Genomic DNA, 21,805 nt, shown 5'->3' with positions numbered 1-21,805 from the left:
TACGTTTTATAAGAATTTTTCATGACTCAGTCCCTTTCTTCAGGTTTGAAATCATGTGTCTTCTTTACTCGGCTTTATGTCTGTGCTGTCAAATGTATTTATTTGAACATAACTGAGCATGACGTGAGATTCTGTCAGCATTTATATCTGCTGCTGCCTGGACATACAAAGCAGAAGTGTTCGTCTAGTGGCCAGCACTGAATGCCTCTGAGCATGACTGACAGCCTTGGCAGCTTCCCACTCTCTCCAGGTGGGATTCCATTTCTGTTCTTGTGCCCCTGACTTCTTAAATGTAGAAGAGGTCTAAAATGGGGTATCTGTCTATTGCTTGTTATTAAGTTGTCCACAGTCTCAGTGACATAGTGTGCCCAGCTATTCAGTTCAGTTCAGTCACTCAGTCGTGTCTGACTCTTTGCGACCCCATGAACCGCAGCAGCACACCAGGCCTCCCTGTCCATCACCAACTCCCGGAGTCCACCCAAACCCATGTCCGTTGAGTCGGTGATGCCATCCAACCATCTCATCCTCTGTCGTCCTCTTCTCCTACCCCAAATCCCTCCCAGCATCAGGGTCTTTTCAAATGAGTCAGCTCTTTGCATCAGGTGGCCACAGTACCGGAGTTTCAGCTTCAACATCAGTCCTTCCAGTGAACACCCAGGACTGATTTCCATTAGGATGGACTGGTTGGATCTCCTTGCAGTCCAAGGGACTCTCAAGAGTCTTCTCCAACACCACAGTTCAAAAGCATCAATTCTTCGGTGCTCAGCTTTCTTTATAGTCCAACTCTCACATCCATACATGACCACTGGAAAAACCACAGCCTTGAATAGATGGACCTTTGTTGGCAAAGTAATGTCTCTGCATTTTAATATGCTGTCTAGGTTGGTCATAACTTTCCTTCCAAGGAGTAAGCGTCTTTTAATTTCATGGCTGCAATCACCATCTGCAGTGATTTTGGAGCCCAGAAAAATAAGTCTGCCACTGTTTCTACTGTTTCCCCATCTATTTGCCATGAAGTGATGAGACCAGATGCCATGATCTTAGTTTTCTGAATGTTGAGCTTCAAGCCAACTTTTTCACTCTCTTCTTTCACTTTCATCAAGAGGCTCTTTAGTTCCTCTTCACTTTCTACCATAAGGGTGGTGTCATCTCCATATCTGAGGTTATTGATATTTCTCCTGGCAATCTTGATTCCAGCTTGTGCTTCATCCAGCCCAGCATTTCTCATGATGTACTCTGCATAGTTAAATAAGCAGGGTGACAATACACAGCCTTGACGTACTCCTTTTCCTCTTTGGAACCAGTCTGTTGTTCCATGTCCACTTCTAAGTGTTGCTTCCTGACCTGCATACAGATTTCTCAAGAAGCAGATCAGGTGGTCTGGTATTCCCATCTCTTTCAGAATGTTCCACAGTTTATTGTGATCCACACAGTCAAAGACTGGCATAGTCAATGAAGCAGAAATAGATGTTTTTCTGGAACTCTCTTGCTTTTTCCATGATCCAGTGGATGTTGGCAATTTGATCTCTGGTTCCTCTGCCTTTTCTGAAACCAGCTTGAACATCTGGGAGTTCACGGTTCATGTATTGCTGAAACCTGGCTTGGAGAATTTTAAGCATGACTTTACTAGGGTGTGAGATGAGTGCAATTGTGTGGTAGTTTGAGCATTCTTTGGCATATTGCCTTTCTTTGGGATTGGAATGAAAAACTGCCCAGCTATTATTACATGGCTTTTCACTTCAAGTTTCAATCCACTATGTAGGGTATGAGTAATTTCTTATCTTAAAGTTTAGTGTCATGCCACAGGACTCAAAGAATAACAGGAGTCAATCCTATAAATTCTAACACAATACCACCTTCTTTTCCCATCCCTCTGCCTCAAAAGTCCATTCAAAATAACTTGCACTATTTTAGCTTTGCTTCACTTTGAGTAATTTTCCAACCTGGAGAAAGTGAAAAATAGTTGGAGTAACCATAACATCAGTTTCGGAGGAACTTTAGTATTACTGACAATGCCATAGGTATACAGTCTATGACTAAAAACAATTGATACTGTAAAAATTTTTTAAGAACATTACAACATTACTTGCAGTTTGAAGAGAATCTCCTTAATCAATTTTATCTCCCTTGCTCCCTTCTGGTCTATGCATCCATTACATATTTTTAACATAAATGAAACTTAACATGAGTTATCAGCTTTTAGAAATTAACATTGTGGTATATCCCTGTATGAACTGTTCTTCCCTGTTTATATTAATGGTTTCATAATATTTTACCAACTTAATGTATGTTTACTTAGCCATTATCTTGTTTGGTTTCCAATTTTATATTTTAAAATAATACAATGAGTGCCTTTCTACCTATAATTCTTTTTTTCTTTGAAAACATTTTTTAGAAGTGGGATTATTAGAGCTAACTTTGGGCATATACTTCAAGCTTTGATAAAGAGAATACCACAAGCAATCTAATTACTCTCCTTTACCATCAGTGTTCTTTTTAGAATGTGTTTCATGGTCATCTTTTTTTTTCAACTTAATTATAGAATTATGTTGCCAAGTTTTGTGTTTAAAACACTATTCGAACTGATTGTCTTGATGGGAATTTTAAGTTTTTTTTTAATGTGGATCATTGTTAGTCTTTATTGAGATTGCAGTGTAGTTTCTATTTTGTTTTGCTTTTTTGCCATGAGGCATGTGGGATCTTAGTTCCCCAATGGAGCATCCAGGTATTGAACCCGTGTCCCCTGCATTGCAAGACAGATCCTTAACCATTGGGCCACCAAGGGGAAGTTCCTAGAAAATCTTGAATGATCATTTCTGTCAGGAATCTTACAGAATTCCTAAAACAATAGAGGATTGCCTAGATGATTTATTGATAGAATTCTTGCCTGTTAATTCATAGACTTAACTAGGTTCTCCAAGTAGCTATAACACTTATTTTGCAAAAATTTTTTGTATTCGTGTTGGTTTTGTTTTTAGGAATACACAAAAGAATATCTGCAGAATTTTATACATGAAGGGGGATGATTGTCAGGAGGAACAAATAAATAAGAGACAGTCTGCATCATCCCAGTTGACACCTTTATAGTTTTTTGTTCTTCCTTAGTTTCCTATACCCCAGGAAGAAAAATACCTGTTATTGGAGATTGCATTGACTCTAATCAATTTAAGAATTGCTATCTGAACAATATTGAGTCTATCAATCCATTTTCATGGAAAGTCTCTATTTATTTAAATCTTCCTTCCTCTCGGCATGTTTTGTAGTCTAAAGTGTAAAAAGCTTGGACTTGGTTTATTACATTTTTCCTAAGCATTTTATCCTTTAGGATGCTATTTTGAATGCAGTTTTCTTAGTTTCATTTTTGTTATTAGTATAAAGTTGATTTTTGTATTCGGATCTTGTATCCTACAACCTGCTCACCATATTCTAGTAGTTTTGTTTTTGCTGTGTGTGAATGTATTCCTTACGACTTTCTACAAAGAATCATGTCATCTAAAGAAAGTTATTATTTGTCTTTTTGCACAGTCTGCACCCTCCACTACAATGTAGAGTAGAGGTGGTGGGAGATGGTGTCCTTACCTTGTTTCTGATCTTAAAACCAAAGTATCATCTCACCATTAAGTGTAATATTAACTGAAGGTTTTCCCATAAATGTTCTTTATCATGTGAAAGTGTTAATCTCCTAATTGTGTCAGACTCTTTGTGACCCCAAAGACTGCAGTCCGCCAGGTTCCTCTGTCCATGGAATTCTCCACACAAGAATACTGGAGTGGGTAGCCATTCCCTTCTCCAGGAAATCTTGCCCACCCAGGGATCGAACCCTGATCTCCTGCATTGCAGGCAGGTTCTTTACTGTCTGAGTCACCACTTCTGTAAAAGTAAGATTTCTTGGCCTCATCTAAAGACTTAGGAAATGATCTCAGCTGCAGTGGTATGGAATCTGTACTTCTAGGAAGCAGCTCAGATGACAGCCTTAATGGTGTTTGAGGACCTATACTGCCCACCTATGGTTTTTCCAATAGTCATGTACGCATGTGACAGCTGGACAACAAAAAAGGCTGAGGACCGAAAAATTGATGCCTTCGAACTGTGGTGCTGGAGAAGACTCTTGAGAGTCCCTTGGAAGCAGGGAGATCAAGCCAGTCAATCCTAAAGAAAATCAACCCTGAATATGCATTTTAAGGACTGATGCTGAAGCTCTAATGCTTTGGCCACCTGATGAAAAGAGCCAACTCCTTGGTAGACTCCGATGCTGGGAAAGATTGAGGGCAGGATAAGGAGAGGGCGGCAGAGGATGAGATGGCTGAATGGCATCACTGACTCAATGGACATGAGTTTGAGTAAGCTCCAGAGATAGTGAAGGACAAGGAAGCCTGGTGTGCTGTTGTCCATGGGGTTGCAAAAAGTCGGATAGTACCAAACAACTGAACAACAACAGTGTTAAAAGTTCCTGGGCCCCGAAAATGAAACTACTAGTAGCATATTTTAACCTCAGTTCAGTTCAGTTCAGTCGCTCAGTCATGTCCGACTCTTTGCGACCCCATTAATCACAGCATGCCAGGCCTCCCTGTCCATCACCAACTCCTGGAGTTCACTCAAACTCATGTCCATCGAGTCAGTGATGCCATCCAACCATCTCATCCTCTGTCGTCCCCTTCTCCTCCTGCCCCCAATCCCTCCCAGCATCAGGGTCTTTTCCAATGAGTCAACTCTGCATGAGGTCGTCAAAGTATAGGAGTTTCAGCTTTAGCATCAGTCCTTCCAATGAACACCCAGGACTGATCTACTTTAGGATGGACTGGTTGGACCTCCTTGCAGTCCAAGGGACTCTTAAGAGTCTTCTCCAACACCACAGTTCAAAAGCATCAATTCTTCGGTGCTCAGCTTTCTTTACATTCCAACTCTCACATCCATACATGACCACTGGAAAAACTATAGCCTTGAATAGATGGACCTTTGTTGGCAAAGTAATGTCTCTGCATTTTAATATGCTGTCTAGGTTGGTCACAACTTTCCTTCTAAGGAGTAAGCGTCTTTTAATTTCATGGCTGCAATCACCATCTGCAGTGATTTTGGAGCCCCCCAAAAGAAAGTCTGCCACTGTTTCCACTGTTTCCCCATCTATTTGCCATGAAGTGATGGGACCAGATGCCATGATCTTAGTTTTCTGAATGTTGAGCTTTAAGCCAACTTTTTCACTCTCCTCTTTCACTTTCATCAAGAGGCTTTTGAGTTCCTCTTCACTTTCTGCCATAAGGGTGGTGTCATCTGCCTATCTGAGGTTATTGATATTTCTCCCAGCAATCTTGATTCCAGCTTGTGCTTCTTCCAGCCCAGCGTTTCTCATGATGTACTCTGCGTATAAGTTAAATAAGCAGGGTGACAATATACAACCTCGACGTACTCCTTTTCCTATTTGGAACCAGTCTGTTGTTCCATGTCCAATTCTAACTGTTGCTTCCTGACCTGCATATTGGTTTCTCAAGAGGTATTTTAACCTAACGATGGCTTATTAAAATAGTCACGCGGCCTAGCTATAGACTACCTAACGACGAAGTTCCGATGCTTAAACGCGTAAATAATTTTACACTCTTAAGAAATGTATTAAGAAAGTATTTTGCCCTATTACCTCAAACCTGAGACCCAACGACAGGCAAAAACAAGCCGAAAGAGTGGGGCTAGAGCTCTTGATTGACACACATTCCAACCAACCTACAACGGAAGAAGAGCGCGCCTGCGCAAGTCATTGTCCAACCTGTACTCAGCATTAGCGGAAGAGGCGGGGCGCCTGCAAACGGCCGCCGCAGGGTTGGCCGACTTGAGAAGGAGCGAAGATGGCGGAGTGAGGCTCTTAGAGGCTATCTGGCCTTTGGGCCAGGGGGCGGGTCGGCCCCCTGGCGCTGGAGTGCTTCTGCCGGCCCTTGCGAGGTAAGCCGGGAAGGCTAGGGACGGGGGAACTAGCAGGCGGTGGCGCGGCCCAAACCGTCCGAGGAACAGAGTGCAGAGAGCCTGCCCGCAGCTGGTGCGGGCCTTGGCTGGGCGCTGGTTTCCTTCTGAGCTGCCCTAGGGCGGCCGGCCCCGCTTTTGAAGGTGTGTTGCACCACTTCTCAAACCCTTTTCGCCACTGACCTAAGTGCCTTGCCTTTGGCTGCTTTTGTGCTTTCGGCTCTTTCCCCAATGGTTGCACCCACGCTGGTGTATAACTGGCATTCTCTGTGTCGGCCATCAGTTTTTCTTTGAAGAATATCTTAGTTTTATTGGTTTGTGTCTGTTCTTCGTCTCACAACTTCGTGCCCAGTATTTTGTCTGAGACTTGAGTCTCAATCGAGGCCTGTCCGAGTTTTGAGTATTTTGTGTCCCCGTCCCGTTGACCTTGAGATTTGATGTAACAGGTCAGGTTCCCCACCCTCCCACACCACCCCGCCCGGGGATTTCAATTTGAGTCTGCTTATCGTGTATGTACTCTTGCTTAACTCTGTTATATCCATTTATTCCCCCCACCGCCTCTCAAACTTTTTTAAGGTCTGAGAAAGCAGCTTTGTCCTTGTATGACCTGATAGTTGCCTAATGGCGCACTAGTCATGGCTGACTATTAGATAGAATTCACCGTAGTTTTCCAGAGCTGAAAGAGTCAGTGTACAATTTAATTTATATATATATATATATTTTAGAATGAGGAAGAGTTTGGGGAATTATTAGAAAGTAATTTGTTAATGGGGAGCGGTTAGAGTATAATACTCAGGCATTTCTGTTCTGTTTTTGTTTAACTTTATGGGATGCGTCTTTTTGTAATTTGGGTTATGACCCCTCACATTCGGTCTTTCAGTTAAATTGTGAGAAGGGTTCCTGTTACTAGGTTTCTGAGTTGGTGAAGCCTGTTTGAAACTGGCACGTTAGTTAGGCCTGGTTCAAATGTGTCCTAATACAAATAAATGTGACTGGTACACTTTTTGCTGGCCCTGGATTTAGCAGAGCTGAAAATACCCAGTGAAGAAATAAAACCTTTCTGTTGCTTTTGACTGGAGTAGTTTTTTCCTTTAATTTAGGAAAGTGAAGAAAATATGGGACAGAACATTCTTCCTTCCTACCTTACAAATAGGGGAGTGGTCATCTTTACTAAAGCAGAGGTTTTCTGTGGGAGGAGAGGGCCCGCAGCATCATCAGATTCTCAAGGGGAACCTTGTTTAAAAACTTGAGAACCACTGTTTCAGGAGTTTTGACATCTTTATAAAATTAATGCCAGTGCAGATAAAGAGTAACTTCTTTTCTGATTGTTCCTTCCAAATAGTTCTTTATGTTTTAAAGACTTATTTGGTTCATTTGAATATTATGCACATGGATGCATATAACACAAATGAAGGCTATATCCTTACTGTAATTTTTTTTTCTTCCCCTTACTGCAGGAAGAACAGTTTCCTTGCCATTTAGGTGCTTTTATATTCATCTCAAAAAAAAAACAAAATGCTGAACTCGGGATTTGGCAAGTGAGTAAAAGTAGCTAACGCTTTCAAATACTGTTAAAGTCGTTCAGAAATAACTAGATGGAAGTGGAACAAGAAATCATTAGCTTCAACTGAGAATATCACAAGTGACTATAAATTATTTATATTTAAGCTAAATTGTTTATTTTCAACAAAAGCAATGTATAAACGATTTAGCTTAAATATAAATAATTTATAGTCACTTGTGATATTCTCAGTTGAAGCTAGATATAAAAGAAAATAAAAATTTGATCATTTGCCCAAACCAATAATTTTTATTGGATAAGGAGGAAAGATTTAAGTAGACTGTAGGAGATCAATTGATAAAATATAAATGTTACTGGGCAAATTTTAGAGTATATTCACTTAAATTTGAATCAAAAGCCTTTTCAGTACACTTTGATTATCTTTTGGTATGAATCTATTCTTCTGAATTTACCACAGAAGTAAAGTACATTCTGTTGTTCAAAGAGCATTAAGTGATAGTACTTTCATAGTAGACAGTAACCTTATGTGCAAATTAGGGTTCACAGCTACTGTATTAGTTTTCTGGGCTATAACAAAGTACTACTAAGTGGGTGACTTGGAGATCAGACATCTAAAATCAAGGTGTTGGCAGGACCATACTCTCCCTGAAGGCACTTGGGAAGGATTTTTTCCAGGTCTTCTAGTTTTTGGTAGTTCTTCGGCTTGTGGCAGCATAACTCCATTCTTCACAGGGCATTCTCCCTGTGTGTGTCTGTGTCCTAAATTCTCCCTTTTATAAGGACACTAATCAGATTAGGGGCTCATTTGGCTTCAGTATGACTTCATCTTAATTAATGACTTATGCAGTGACCCTGTTTTCTACATAAGGTCACATTTTGAGGTACTTGTAAGACAACATAGGAATTTGGGAATGACATATAACATAGTTTAACCCATGTCTACTTAGTCTTACACCTTGATTATAATATATGAAAACATTCAACGTTCAACTGCTTTAAGGATTAAAATCTTGTATCCCAGTTGTATAAGGTGCTTAAATATAGTCAAACTCATAGAGCCTGACAGTAGAAGGGTGGTTGCCAGGGGCTTCAGGGAGTGGAAATTAAGATTTATTGTTTAATCAGTACAGAGTTTCAGTTTTGTGATATGAAGAGTTATAGAGATGGATGGTGGTGATGGTTGCACAATAATGTGAATGTACTTAATGCCATTGAACTGTACACTTAAAAGGGTTAAGATGATAAATTGTATGTTATGTGTATTTTACAATTAAGAAATGAAAAAAGATAAGTGAAAAGCTCCAACTATGTATATTTTAATATTAAGAAAAGGAATAAAAACGGAGGAAACAGAGTAAGTGCCCTTTAGTTGGTAAGCGTCTTTATCTTATGCCTTTAGAGTAAAGGCTTTGTTGCTTGGATTTATAACCTTAAGTCCATGCAGACTGTTGAATAAAAATTCAGCTGAGTTAATTAATTTTAATTGAAGTATAGTTGATTTACAGTGTTGTCTTAATGTCTCCTATACAGTAAAGTGACTCAATTATACATATATATATTCACACATTCTTTTTTGTATACTTTTCCATTATGGTTTATCCCAGGACTTTGAATATAGTTCCTTATGTTAATACAGTAGGACCTTGTTGTCCATCCATTCCATATATGATAGTTTGCATCTGCTGTGTTGCTGCTGCCTCACTTCAGTCGTGTCCGACTCTCTGTGACCCCAAAGACAGAAGCCCACCAGGTTCCCCCGTCCCTGGGATTCTCCAGGCAAGAACACTGGAGTGGGTTGCCATTTCCTTCTCCAACTATTAACCCCAAACTCCTACTCCATCACTCTCCCACCTCAGCTCCCCCTTGGCAACCACAAATCTGTTCCCTATGTTTGTGAGTCTGTTTCTGCTTCATAATAGGTTCATTTGTGTCATATTTTAGATTTCACACATCAGTGATATCATACAGTATTTCTCTTTCTGACGTCACTTAGGATGGTAATCTCTAGTTGCATCCTTGTTGCTGCAAATGGCATTACATTCTTTTATGGTTGAGTAGTATTCCATTGTATATATGTGCCACATTTATTCATTCATCTGTTGGACATTTAGGTTGTTTTCACGTCTTGGCTATTGTGAATAATGCTGCTGTTAACATCAGGGTGTGTGTGTCTTTTTTAATTATGTCAGCAGAGTAAAGATCAGATTGGCGTCATTAAATGATTCATGAGTCAGGCAGCCTCTCATCTAGAAGACAGAAAGGAGCTTCACTGAGCTGTAGAAGAGGAAAGGTGGGAATGGGGCAGAAACAGGAAATCATTAGCAAAAAATGCATAATTTCAGGGAAGGTCATCCTCCTAAGAGGAACAGGAGGGTTCTGCTGACTGGGTAATTCCAGACTGACTGGTTAAAGGTAACATTTCTGCAGGAGGTTGAAACTGCAGTTAGGTTAGGTATTAAAGTCTTAGTTTGGTGATGTGGAGTTAGCACAAGGGACTCTAATTGGGCCTGAGTAATAGAAATTTTACATTTGTATAACACATTGATAGCAACCTATAAATCTATAGGGAACTGATAAGCACTTATCAGTGCTTTTGTACTTAACAAAGTAAGCGCTTTTGTATTTACAAAGTACCTTTAAATTCTGATACAGAATGATCTCTGCTGCTGCTGCTGCTGCTGCTGCGTCACTTCAGTCGTGTCCGACTCTGTGTGACCCCATAGACGGAAGCCCACCAGGCTCCCCCTTCCCTGGGATTCTCCAGGCAAGAACACTGGAGTGGGTTGCCATTTCCTTCTCCAATGTGTGAAAGTGAAAAGTGAAAGTGAAGTCGCTCAGTCTTGTCCGACTAGTAGCGACCCCATGAACTGTAGCCCACCAGGCTCCTCCATCCATGGGATTTTCTAGGCAAGAGTACTGGAGTGGCTTGCCATTGCCTTCTCCGGGAATGATCTCTAGTATACTTTAAAGGAAAAAGCAGGGTGCAGAACAAGGTGTATAGTGTACTTTCATTTATAGGGAGGAAATAAGTCTACTTAAGCAGATCTATATTAGTATAGTCTATCCATATTTGGGGACAGAAACTGTCCAACAAACCCTGCATTTGTTTCAAATAAGACACTTTAAAACTTAATTTGAATGACAGTGATACCCACTTTGTTTTATGAAATGTGTTCTGAATTTACATAGCAAAGTAAGAAAGTACTTAACTCCTATGGTATATCATTCTTCATGTCCTTAGAGGAAGCAAAGTGTATGAACTATTTATTGATGCATAACTAATTACCCAAAATTTGGTGGATTAAAACAACAGTAAACATTCATTATCTTTCACAGTTTATGTGGGTCAGCAGTTAGAGAGCAGCTTGGATGGCTTCTGGCTTGAGGTCTCATAAGGTTATTTGGTCTAGATTCTAGCTGGGATGGTAGTTGTCTGGTCTAATTCTATGGTGGCTTATTCACATGGATAGCAAATTCATGCTGGTGGTGAAAAACCTCAGTTCCTTCCACTGTCAGCCTCTTCCAGGGCTGCTTGAGTGTCCTTATGATATAAGGCAGCTGGCTTATCCCAGAACAAGGCAGAAGCCTCAATCCCACCTCTGACCTTGCCTCAAAGGTTACTCACTCACTTCCTCATTCTTTTGCTCACTGTTTGAACACTGAATAGTATACTGCAGTACAGTTTTGACACTAACCATCTGGAATTAATGCAGATCCCCCCACACACAAGTCAAAGGGCATGACCCCCAAGAAGACTGCCCTTACTTTAGATGTCAGCTGTATTTTGAAGGATCCTCAGGACACTTTGACTTCTGACCAACTGGCTGCAGATTCAGGGATTCCGATGACCCTGTCAGAACCAGTGTTTGGTTTTGTTGATTTTGTATGTTATTTTTCTGTTCTGCATTTATCTGAGCTCTAATATTTATTTTTCCCTTCTTGCTGCTTTGGGTTTAGTTTTACTCTTTTTCTAGTTCCTTAATGTATAAAGTCAGGTTGTAGATTTGATACCCTTCTTTTTTAATTTAAGCTTTTACAACTATAAATTTCTCTCTCAGCACTGCTTTCACTGCATCCTGTAAATTTTGGTATATTGTGTTTGCTTTTTTGACTGCACTATGTCTTCATTGCAACACACAGGCTTAGTTGCCATGTGACATCTTAGTTCCCTGACCAGGGATCGAACCCATGTCCCATGCATTAGAAAGTGGAGTCTTAATCACTGGACTACCAGGGAAGTTCTCGCCTCAAGATATTTTCAAAGTTCCCTTGTGATTTCTTCTTTGACCTGTTGGTTGTGTCGGAGTATGTTGTTTAACTTCCACTGGTTCATTTACCATAAATTCCAGAGATTTGTAGTCTCCCTCTAGGGACAAGGGGCAGTCAAAATTTTTTATTATACAGTGGTTACATAGATCAACCTTGATTCATTTTTAGAACAGGTTATTAAAGGGGTTGAATACCAGGGGCAGCAATAAGTGGGGACCACCTTAGAAGCTGACTACTGCATACAGTCATTTGACTCAGATCCAGCTGGCACAAGAGCTACATTGAAAATTCCTGTTTTATCTTTTCATCCTCTCAAGTCAGATTTTTTAATATAAAAAATTTACTTTTATAAATTAAAAGTAAATTACTTTTTTCCTGTATCAGCAGCAGTAAACAAGTGAGTTCAGGGACCCAGAAATGCCTAGTAAGGCACCAGCTTTACAGAATGTATGTGTACGTTTTATAGATCACAGTGTATATAGTTGTAGTTTCTTCTAACTCTAGAACCTGTCTACTTAAATTTTAGCTCATGTTGGCTAAGTGTATTTAAGAGCCCTGCTATTCATTCATTTATTCAACAGATTTTTATTAAGTGCTTACTGTGGGTCACACACTGTTCTAGGTGCTTGGGATTTCAGTGAACAAAACAGGTTCCTTCCTGTTGGAGTTTTCGTTTTAGGACACATGACAAACTTATGGAGGTCGCCATAAGTTTGTTTTCTATGTGAGTCAGTTTCTGTTTTATAAACACATTCTTAAATCATTTTTTTTAGATTCCACATGTAAGTGATATCATACGATACTTGTCTTTGACTTACTTCACTTAATATGACATCTCTAGGTTCATCCATCTAGCTGCAATAGCATTAAGGAAAAGGAACATTAAAAAAATTTTTTTTTTCCTTTGGTACTTGTTTGGTTTACATAGAATTTTTTCAGTATATTTATTTGTAGAAAGAACTAGCTTTCCCCTTCAACATTACTGCCAATTAGAGTCAAACTGCAGAAAAGTCTAGTGGCTGGTACAAACCTTGAACTAGTCAGATTAAGTTTCTTTAATGAAATAGCTCTGTTCTCCATAGCATTCTGAAGGCCTGTCTGTGGATCTTCTCAGTTTTTCCGCTCATTTCCTCTGTTCCATTTATACCAAAGGCAAGTTCTGTAGTTCTTTTCCTTCTATAAATCAGAACTGTCAGCAGTCTTGTCTAGTTCAGTTTGGAATTGAGGTTTTTGTTGTTGTTTAATCTCTGTTGCATACTAAAAATGGAGGGCTAGGAAGACTGGTTAGCCAGTCACCGTTGGCCATTTTTGTAAGCTTAAGTAATTTATTTAAGCGTTCAATATGCATTTGTAACTTACTCTTTTATATACACGTACATAAAATTTAGACTTCTCAGATGGCGCTAGTAATAAAGAATCTACCTGCCAATGCACGAGATGCAAGAGACACAGGTTCAACCCCTGGATCGCAATATCCCCTGGAGGAGGAAATGGCAACCCACTCTAAGTACTTTTGCCTAGAGAATCCCATGGACAGGAATCCCATGGACCCTGGTGGGCTGCAGTCCACAAAGAGTTGAGCACGACTGAGCACACACACACATAGGTAAAATTTATCATCTTAACTATATTTAAATGTGCAATTCAGTGGCATTAAGTATATTCACATTGTTGTGCAACCATTACCACTGTCTTTTTCCAGAACTTACCATTCCAAACTCAATACCCTGTAGTCAATAACTCTCCCCATTCCCCCAATCCCCCTAGTTCCTAGTAACCTCTATTCCACTTTTTTCTCTATGAATTTGCCTCATCTTTTGCCTCATCTAGGTACCTCATGTAAGCGGACTTTATTCAGTATTTATCCTTTTTTGTCTGATTTACTTTTGCAGATATTTACAATTTAAGTGTTATGTTCAGTAGCAATGAACTGCTGATGTTTTTACATGCTTACATTGGGTGATCATGGTACAGTACATACTGTTTTACCTGTGGTTATAGTTTACACTTTTTATTGTTCACTCTTAGTCTTAGGAAGTTGAAGATAATTCTGAGTAAGATAATACACATGGTTTTGCCTATTAAGTATTTAAACATCACCTTTGAAGTACAGTACTGCTTTTAAACACATATGTTTTACATAGAATCATTTCATGGCTATAAAAACTTGGAATATATTACTGATTTGTGTAACATGAAATTGACATGTATATCTCATTTTATATAATGCTAGTTTTTATATAAATCTAACTTTTTGTATATACTTAACATATTTTTTCTGGCTATTGCTTCTGCTTTTCTGATAATACTGAATTTGGTGGTGTGGTTGGACATTTTCTTTTAAACAATATGCAATCCAAGCAGGTTTTTTTTCCTGTGTTTTTAAATATTACTTTTAAAAAGTAAGCTCCTGTAGAGGTACCTATCTTAATCCTTCTGTCTTTTAATTTATTTTGTGTTTCCAGGTATTGTCTCCTGGAGTGGGGTAGTCCTCCTCCTTTTATCCAGTCACCTTCCCTATTGAAATGTGGATCTCTTCTCTACGCTTTACCTCCATGATTGGATTGGAAACAGCTGCTTTTCTTTTTGTTCCGCCACTCCACTCGGATTCAACACAGAAACTCCTGGGGTGCAGTCATCCTGCCAGGTTCTCGTGGAAGAAAGCAGCAACTGACATGTATCTTCAGCTGCTATTTGCTTAATCACAAAGAAATTATTTCAAAAGCTGAAGGCTGATGTCTGGTTTGAAACAGATGCTTTGATGGTGATATTTGTGAATTCTTTACCTTTTGTTCCAAACAAGAAGACGGAATATAAATAGCAGGTATCAGTATGACATCAGGGTTTTGGGATTTTTTTTAACGTCTTCCAGTTTTAACTATCATAAGCACAGTTGAGACTTGCAACAGTAAATTCCAGATATATGTTCTAATTTGAAATGAAAGAGATGCTGAAAGAGATGGCTTACATATGTATCTAAATCCTGGCTTATCCTTTGACATGGATTTACTAGATAAGAACAAAGGTCCTATTTTGCAATAAAACCCTTGATGTGATAAAGAAGTAAAAAGACAAGATATCACAAGGTTAACTTTCATATGTGAATAAACCATCACAAACCTATAACTAGCTATTTTTACATATGTAAGTCCACAGTTTGGGATGATAAGAGGAATTTTTCTCCTGGAGAAGGAAACTGCAGTTGACTTCATTCTCAGCAGTCTTTAGATATTTGTTATTTTTAAATGTTTTTTCATTCATCTAAGGAATGACCACATTGTGCAGATGCTAGATGCATGCTTGGGTTTAGTGAAAAATTGGTAAAAGGAAACAACAGTTTTGACTCCAGTGATGGAACCCTCTTCACCTCTGTAGCATGAGAGACCTACTGTATTACAAAGTGTTTCATTCTTTTTTGTGGAGTCTTATATAGCACTTGAGACTCAGTTTTACACGCTGCTAAGGCTGGAAGAAAAGTGGCATAAGTGAATTTTCTGTTCAGAGGATGTGATGGACCCTACAGTATGACCTGCCTCAGCTATGGACATAGAGGAGTGGAGGAGTTTCCGTATTACTCCTTTCTCCTAGGAAAAAAAAGTGAAAATGCTTTATGCAGCTCCGTCTGAGTTTATGGTGTTTCACATTCTTACAGCTCTGTTTTTTGTAAAAGCATAAATAACTTTTTTCCTTTGATCCAAGACGGGTTCTTGGGTATTTGATTAGTTTTTCTAGGCAATAGGTGTAATGTTTGACTGAAAAGGCTTGGACTCAGGTAACTTTCTCCATTTGGAACTGAACTTTCTCATCAGAGAATGGACCTCAGAAGAAATGTACCCAAACGTGATTGGTTCAGTGTAGATTTAGAAAAATTCAGAGTCTGAAAAAAGGGGAAGAAGAAAGACCTCAAACAGGAAAAATAATTCCAATAAGAAAAGTAATGCACTTCCTTTCTGTTAAAACATGTATTATCTGATGAACAGTCTATAGGGTAAAGCTGTCCTTGCTTCCAAATCAACAGAGGACCATTGTATGAATTGCCAGGTCTTTACATAAGGAAACCTTTTATAATAAGTCTTTGTGAGTAGAGAAAGAATTTAAAGCTGCTTCGATGAAATTAAGATTAAATCATCTTAGATCATCTCTGTGATATAGGGAATGTTTGCCCAGGGCTATACGTACTGTGCTGCTGAAATCTTGGGAAAGATTTATCAGAATTTGAGAGTGATAGAAATAGCCAAAAGTGGAAAATAATTGGGCATTCTTAATCATTAGTTAAATTGGTCACCTAGTTTGCATTGACATAAAACATTTTGGCAAAATAATTTCATAATATAGATAAAATATAATTTCTTTTAATTGCGAGCAATTACTCAGTGGTAAAGCATAGTCAAAGTAGCTTGGATAAAGGTAACTTAAATTTTCTTTTAGTAACTTCTCAGACATTTCCTGATGTTTTCTCTCAGTATTTTGGAATTGTTAAAAACAGTGTAGGTATGCTTTAGGAATGGAACCTGCCTATATGAGTCCCATTGGTATGTTGAAAATATCAACATTTGTCTGTTAAACCCATCTTCCCCATTTTTTTTTTTTTTTTTTTTGCAAAAATCGTTTGGTAGGGTATAGAAGAGATGTGTACCAGCAGCACCAGTGAAGCTCTCTTTCCCACTTGTTTAAATAAGTGTGTGTGTATCGACTCATCTTCTCAAGTTGCTTTACATTTTTTGATTTCACAGCTAAGAGACCACTGCTTAATGCTTTCTTTGAAACTGTTTCTGCATCTTCCATGATTTTCATCTGACGGCATTTAACAAAATGGGTGCATTCCAGTTGTACTTGCCCAGTGTTTACTTCCTGCATCTACACGGTTTTCCCTGATGTGTTTTGTTCCACTTCGTGACGGCAGAAGCTACTGTTAGGCATGACTGTGCCTCGGTCTGTGGCTGTGCCTACTTCCTTTACTTTGCTCGTCCATGTTAGCTAGCATTTTTTCTTTTAAAAAGTTGATCAAAAACGGGATATGTGCAATAGAAATATATATATATGTATATTTTTTTTTCTAAATACTTGTGGACAAATGTTACAAGTTGTTTAAGAACAACAAAATCACCAATGTCTTCCATTTTGAGATGTGTATAGTTTTGTAAGCATTAGTGCTTGGTAGCATATTGTAGTACCATGTTAGGGGTTAGTGCATGAGCCTAGTAATACTTTAAACTTCAGGATGAATTACAGAAGATAACTAATAGTGTAAAAAGATTGGGAAATCTAGACCTTTTGTTTTTTCATAAATATCTGAATCTGTGATATTCTCCCTGGGGAAAAGAGATTAAAGCCAAAAGTACTCATTTAGGAATAGATGTGGGGTCACAACATGAGATGCTGCCTTTGAGGGCATTTGAGCTTCCCATGAGGCAGCTGGAAAGCAGTCGCCTTTGTTTATGAAACCTTACATCAAAATGAGGCCCTATCTCATGATTCGGCTTTGCTCTCTTAAGTTTGAAGTGAGATTGTTCTTACACTCTTTTCACATTGTATGTCTGGTAGGTTTATTGTTTTCCCACTCCTTTTGCATCAGATTATTTTATATTTTGCATGTTACCAAGATTCTGTGTTTATTGCTCAAGTGACGGTTTTCCTAATCTGCAGGCCACTTATGCTTCCATCTACGGTATGCTGCATGTTAACAGAACAACACTGATCAGTAGTTCAGAGTGTCCTATATGAATTTCTCATGGGTTTTTCCTGTTTCTAAATCTGCAGAATTGTGTATTGATGGGATTCCAGACCTTTTCATGAAAATTGGAAATGTAGCTAAATGGAGCCTACCTAGGCTGCCATGCATTAACTCTCTGCTTAGTTATAGTAACTGCCTCAGACAGCTTTCACTTTTTTCTGCTTTCCTCATAGAAATAAAAGTTTGTTTGGTTCTGAAAGCATAGCTTTCTGTAGAAAAGAAAATCCTACCTCTAAAAGCTTTCTTGAGAACTTGGAAATGGCAGTTTTCTGGGGTGATTTTTAGATCTCAGGAGAGTTCAGGATAGACACAGATTCTACAGTTAGTATGACAAGAAATACAAAACATTTTTAATGTGGTGTGACACGTGCAGAAGCAGGCTTAAACAAATCGACTCTTGGGCAGCAGATCTCCAGGGACCCACGTTTAGATCCTTAGATTTCACTTAAAGTGGTTGTACTCTTGGTTCAAGTAGTTTAGTGCCTGGGAGAATCCACTTTTGAAAAGCATTTAAACGTTTTTAAAAATACCTCTGAAAAGGTAATGAATGCAAAATAGCAGAGTATATAGAAAAGGATATTTCCTATTACAAAAAAAAAAGCCATAAAACAAGCTCATAATTTTCAAGAGGTAGAATTTCAGTAGCAATAACAGTTTTGCATGTATAATAAGTTATGTTAGCAAGGTTGTACAATAGACTACTACTTGAGTTTGAGACTCTGCGATCAACAGAATTCCATGGAAGGAAAAAGACGTAAAGATGTTTTAGATAAAGAGTGTATAAAGGTACTTAAAAAAACTATGAATGTGCATGAATATATCATGTGAGAAATAGCAACTTTTGTGTAAGTCAGTTTAAATACTTTACTTGGTTGCTAGAGCAGAGGTTTAGAGCCTCATTAAATTAACCTTATCTGATGCTTAACCTTAAACTTACTCCTGCTGATGTAGCCCCGTTGAAGCTCATCATGTGGGGAATGATGTTCCTTTTAGCAACAGGCCATTTATAAAATGGCATATATTTTGCTTTGTCACCTCATCTTTCTCCATTAGTTTCCTGGGTATGTTTTTTAAAGAGAGAAAAGTTTGTTGTGTGTATATATTTATGGTTTTAAAAACAAACCAAGAGCTTGGATAACTGGCTTTTCCTCATGCCTATTAGTATAGGGGAGTTAGGATTTAAAGGTGTTAAGCAAAAGGATTGAAAGGAATGGCCAAAGACAGTACATCATCTAATGCAGATATGCCAAGGCCTGTGGTCTATGACAGCTTATTTTAACAGGAACCCAGCAAACTAGTTTCTTGATCTGAAGAATAACACAGCTCTCACATCTGGATGTAATGGTGGAACAAGGGCGACTACTTTTACCTCATGTTCATCTTGGCCATTTAGTACCTTGAAGATTCCCATAAAGAGTGTGTTCCCTTGTTTCCCAGGGAGAAAAGCTGAAAGGTAAATAGAGTGGATCTAAGAAAATAGTGCCTCTTGAATACTAAATTCTTAAATGGCAACTCCAAAGGATAGAGAAAAGGCTATATTAATGATTATAGCTCCTCTTTATATGTCCTATGCCTTCAGTTGGTATTAGAGGCATTGGAATAACCAAGCAATATTCAGACATCTGCACGATCATGAGGACACCACTGCATGTTACAGTGATGTCAGCAGTTTAGTCACTTAGAACAATTAAAGATTACCCTCAATAGCCACATTAGTAGTTCTAAATGCTCAAATGTGCTCTTAAGTTTTTATGGTCTCAAAGTATGGTTGATTGTTTTTCAATATTGTGATCCCATGTTTACTCTTATGTACCTGTGATATGCAAAATATGAAGAGACCCTTGGCCTCCAGGAGTTTACATTCTCATGGTGCTGCTGGTACAAGCAAATTGCTTCTAGTTTATTCAGAACATTGCTTGGCTGTTAATTATACCATGTTTGGAAGGATTCCTTGGCCAACAGTTTTCAAAACCAGAGGGCTATGCTAAACTTCAGGGCATTGATTTTTGAGTTTACATTGTATTAGCTCTGCTGTTCATAAACTCCTTTTCCCCAGGGAGCTGTGCAGGTATGCTCATTAATGTGAATCAGAAACCATTCTGCCTAAGAGCATTTTCATTGTCTATACCACCTATGTATGCTCTTCTATGCCATCACTGTCAGTAAATGGCCAAGAAAACAACTGCTCCAGAGGACATCTGTCAGTACTCTTTTCCCAATTTTTTACATTATTCTCTACCCGAAAGGACCAGAATTTGCAATGAAGCCTTTTATAACTGAATAGTGGTCCTAATTTTAACCTTTTTGTGTGTGACTTTTGTACCTCTATTCTGAAGCAGCATTGTGATAGATGTGGAGCAGCTGCCTGCATTTCTAAGCAATCACTTTATTAACCTATATTTTCAGTTGAAACTGCATGTATCCTTGTAATTTCCCCTAATTCCTTTTAGTCAACAAATTTACCCTGCATGTTTATTAAAACTGGGTCTGGATGAAAGTACGATCAATACTGGCAGGCCCATAACTCTTAAGAGTATAATATTCCTAATGCATGGCTGAAAATGTACAGTGTTAATGTGGTTACTAGTAATTATATATATCCATTTATTAGTAATGAAGCAATAGAGACTTAAACCACTATCTTGAATTTATTGTTTGGATCATTAGTTTTCATTTTCTAAGTAAAGCCTCTTTCTTCCATTGAAAATGGGAGCTAGATGATAAACGGGGGCACCCACAAGACATTCAGACTGTCAGGAATAGAGCATAACAGTGCTCACCCTCTAACCTCTTGCCTGGTTCCATTAGTCCCCAAGCATGTTTAAAAACAAAAGGCACAAACTAAGCATGTTGAAAAAATAAACAAGCTGTTGTGGCTCTAATCAAGTGCAGAGTTTCAGAAAGGGTATGGAGTGCCAGTGTGGAAGATGTAAAGTAACCAGGAATGGGATTTGTCTGATAAAAGTTTACGTGGCTTAAGTTTGGATCTGTTTTAAGATTAGAATCTTGAAAGTGAATAGAGACAATGCATAAATTTCAGATGTTCCAGGATTTTCAGGTAACTGGGCAGCTCTTTGGATGGTACTGCTATTAACCAGCCGTTAAGAGTTCCTTCCAGTAAAGGAGCCTTTTGCATTTTATGGAAATAGTCCTTAAAATATACAGACATCTGGGGTTTGGTTTCTCTCTTGTTCCTGTATTCAAGTTTTCAAAGAAAAGTTTTATTGTTTTGGTTAGACTTCATAATATGTTGCCTAAAGTTTTTTATGGCAGGTAAAAAGGAGCAACTTTTCCCATTTTGAAGAAAAACCTTGTCATTTATTTTCTTGATGTAGAAAATAGACCAGTTTATTGTGATAGCTTACAATTTTTTGAGACGATTTCTGATTTAGAAATGACCCATGTAAGAACATGTGATCATGACGAATGTACAAATGGGATTCATTGTATCTGAAAGAGGCCTAAGTAGAAGACAATTCAGGATTAGACTGGTTTTCACTAGGTGTCATCCAGTTTCACGTTCTGTGATTGAAAAATATTTTTTCAAAAATTACTTCAACCTGATTTTAATCTTTGCTGTGGGATTTGATTCCAAATACCTTTGGATAACTTTCCAGTAGTTACAAATTGAATTACTAATAGTCATTTCACTCAGTTCAGGAAGTGAAATGTCATATCCCATATGTAAAGTTTCTCTTTGGTACTTACCAATAACATGTCTGCCAAACAAACCAGTAAAGATTGAAGGACAGAGTTTCTGTAATCTCTGTTTACATTATCCCACTAGGGCATATTAAAATGTTAATATTAGAAATCCAAACAGCACAGGTTTCTCCAGGAACTCATACTTCTAAAACTTTTAGTCAGAATAGATATGTTAAGGTTAGAATTTTCAAAAGATTTTGTCTCCTTTGGTGATGGTATGCCACACCATAGATTAAAATGTTTTTCTCCCAGGGATAAGTATTCTGGCAATAAATTATCATCAGTCCTTAAGCAACAGTAATGTTTGACCGTTACCTTAAAACCACTTACAACTGGTAATTTTAAAAGATTCATATTAGCATAACCTTCACATAGACTTACTTCAGTAGCTTGTTTTTACTTACTGTTCAGCATTTTCTCCCTCCCGTGGTATAAAAGATAATGTTAAAAGACTTGCATTGACTGTTTGGAGTTTTACAAAAGGCCGCTTGCTTTCTAATCTATGCATCTTTGGGACTGTAGATGAAATTTTATTCTTTGCTGTAAAAAGGAACTGCTGTAAGAGTTAGAAACTCTGCACCTGTGTACATATATATTTTGGCAATAAAGCAGCATGGGCTGAGAATGCA

The 21,805-nt window shown here is 38.4% G+C and overlaps 1 long non-coding RNA gene across 1 annotated transcript; it reads left to right on the top strand.

Annotated features, from left to right (window-relative positions):
* Positions 1-5,781: 5,781 nt before the first annotated feature.
* On the top strand, positions 5,782-21,805 carry LOC129562604 (uncharacterized). The gene is made up of 3 exons (XR_008687231.2): positions 5,782-5,928; positions 7,404-7,484; positions 14,203-21,805. It is a non-coding gene; the product is annotated as an uncharacterized LOC129562604 (long non-coding RNA).

The sequence above is a fragment of the Moschus berezovskii genome, chromosome 9 (assembly GCF_049115385.1).
Source record: "Moschus berezovskii isolate FMDL1 chromosome 9, NW_MosBer_1.0, whole genome shotgun sequence".
NCBI lineage: Eukaryota > Metazoa > Chordata > Mammalia > Artiodactyla > Moschidae > Moschus > Moschus berezovskii.
This window is presented reverse-complemented; position numbering and strand designations above follow the sequence as displayed.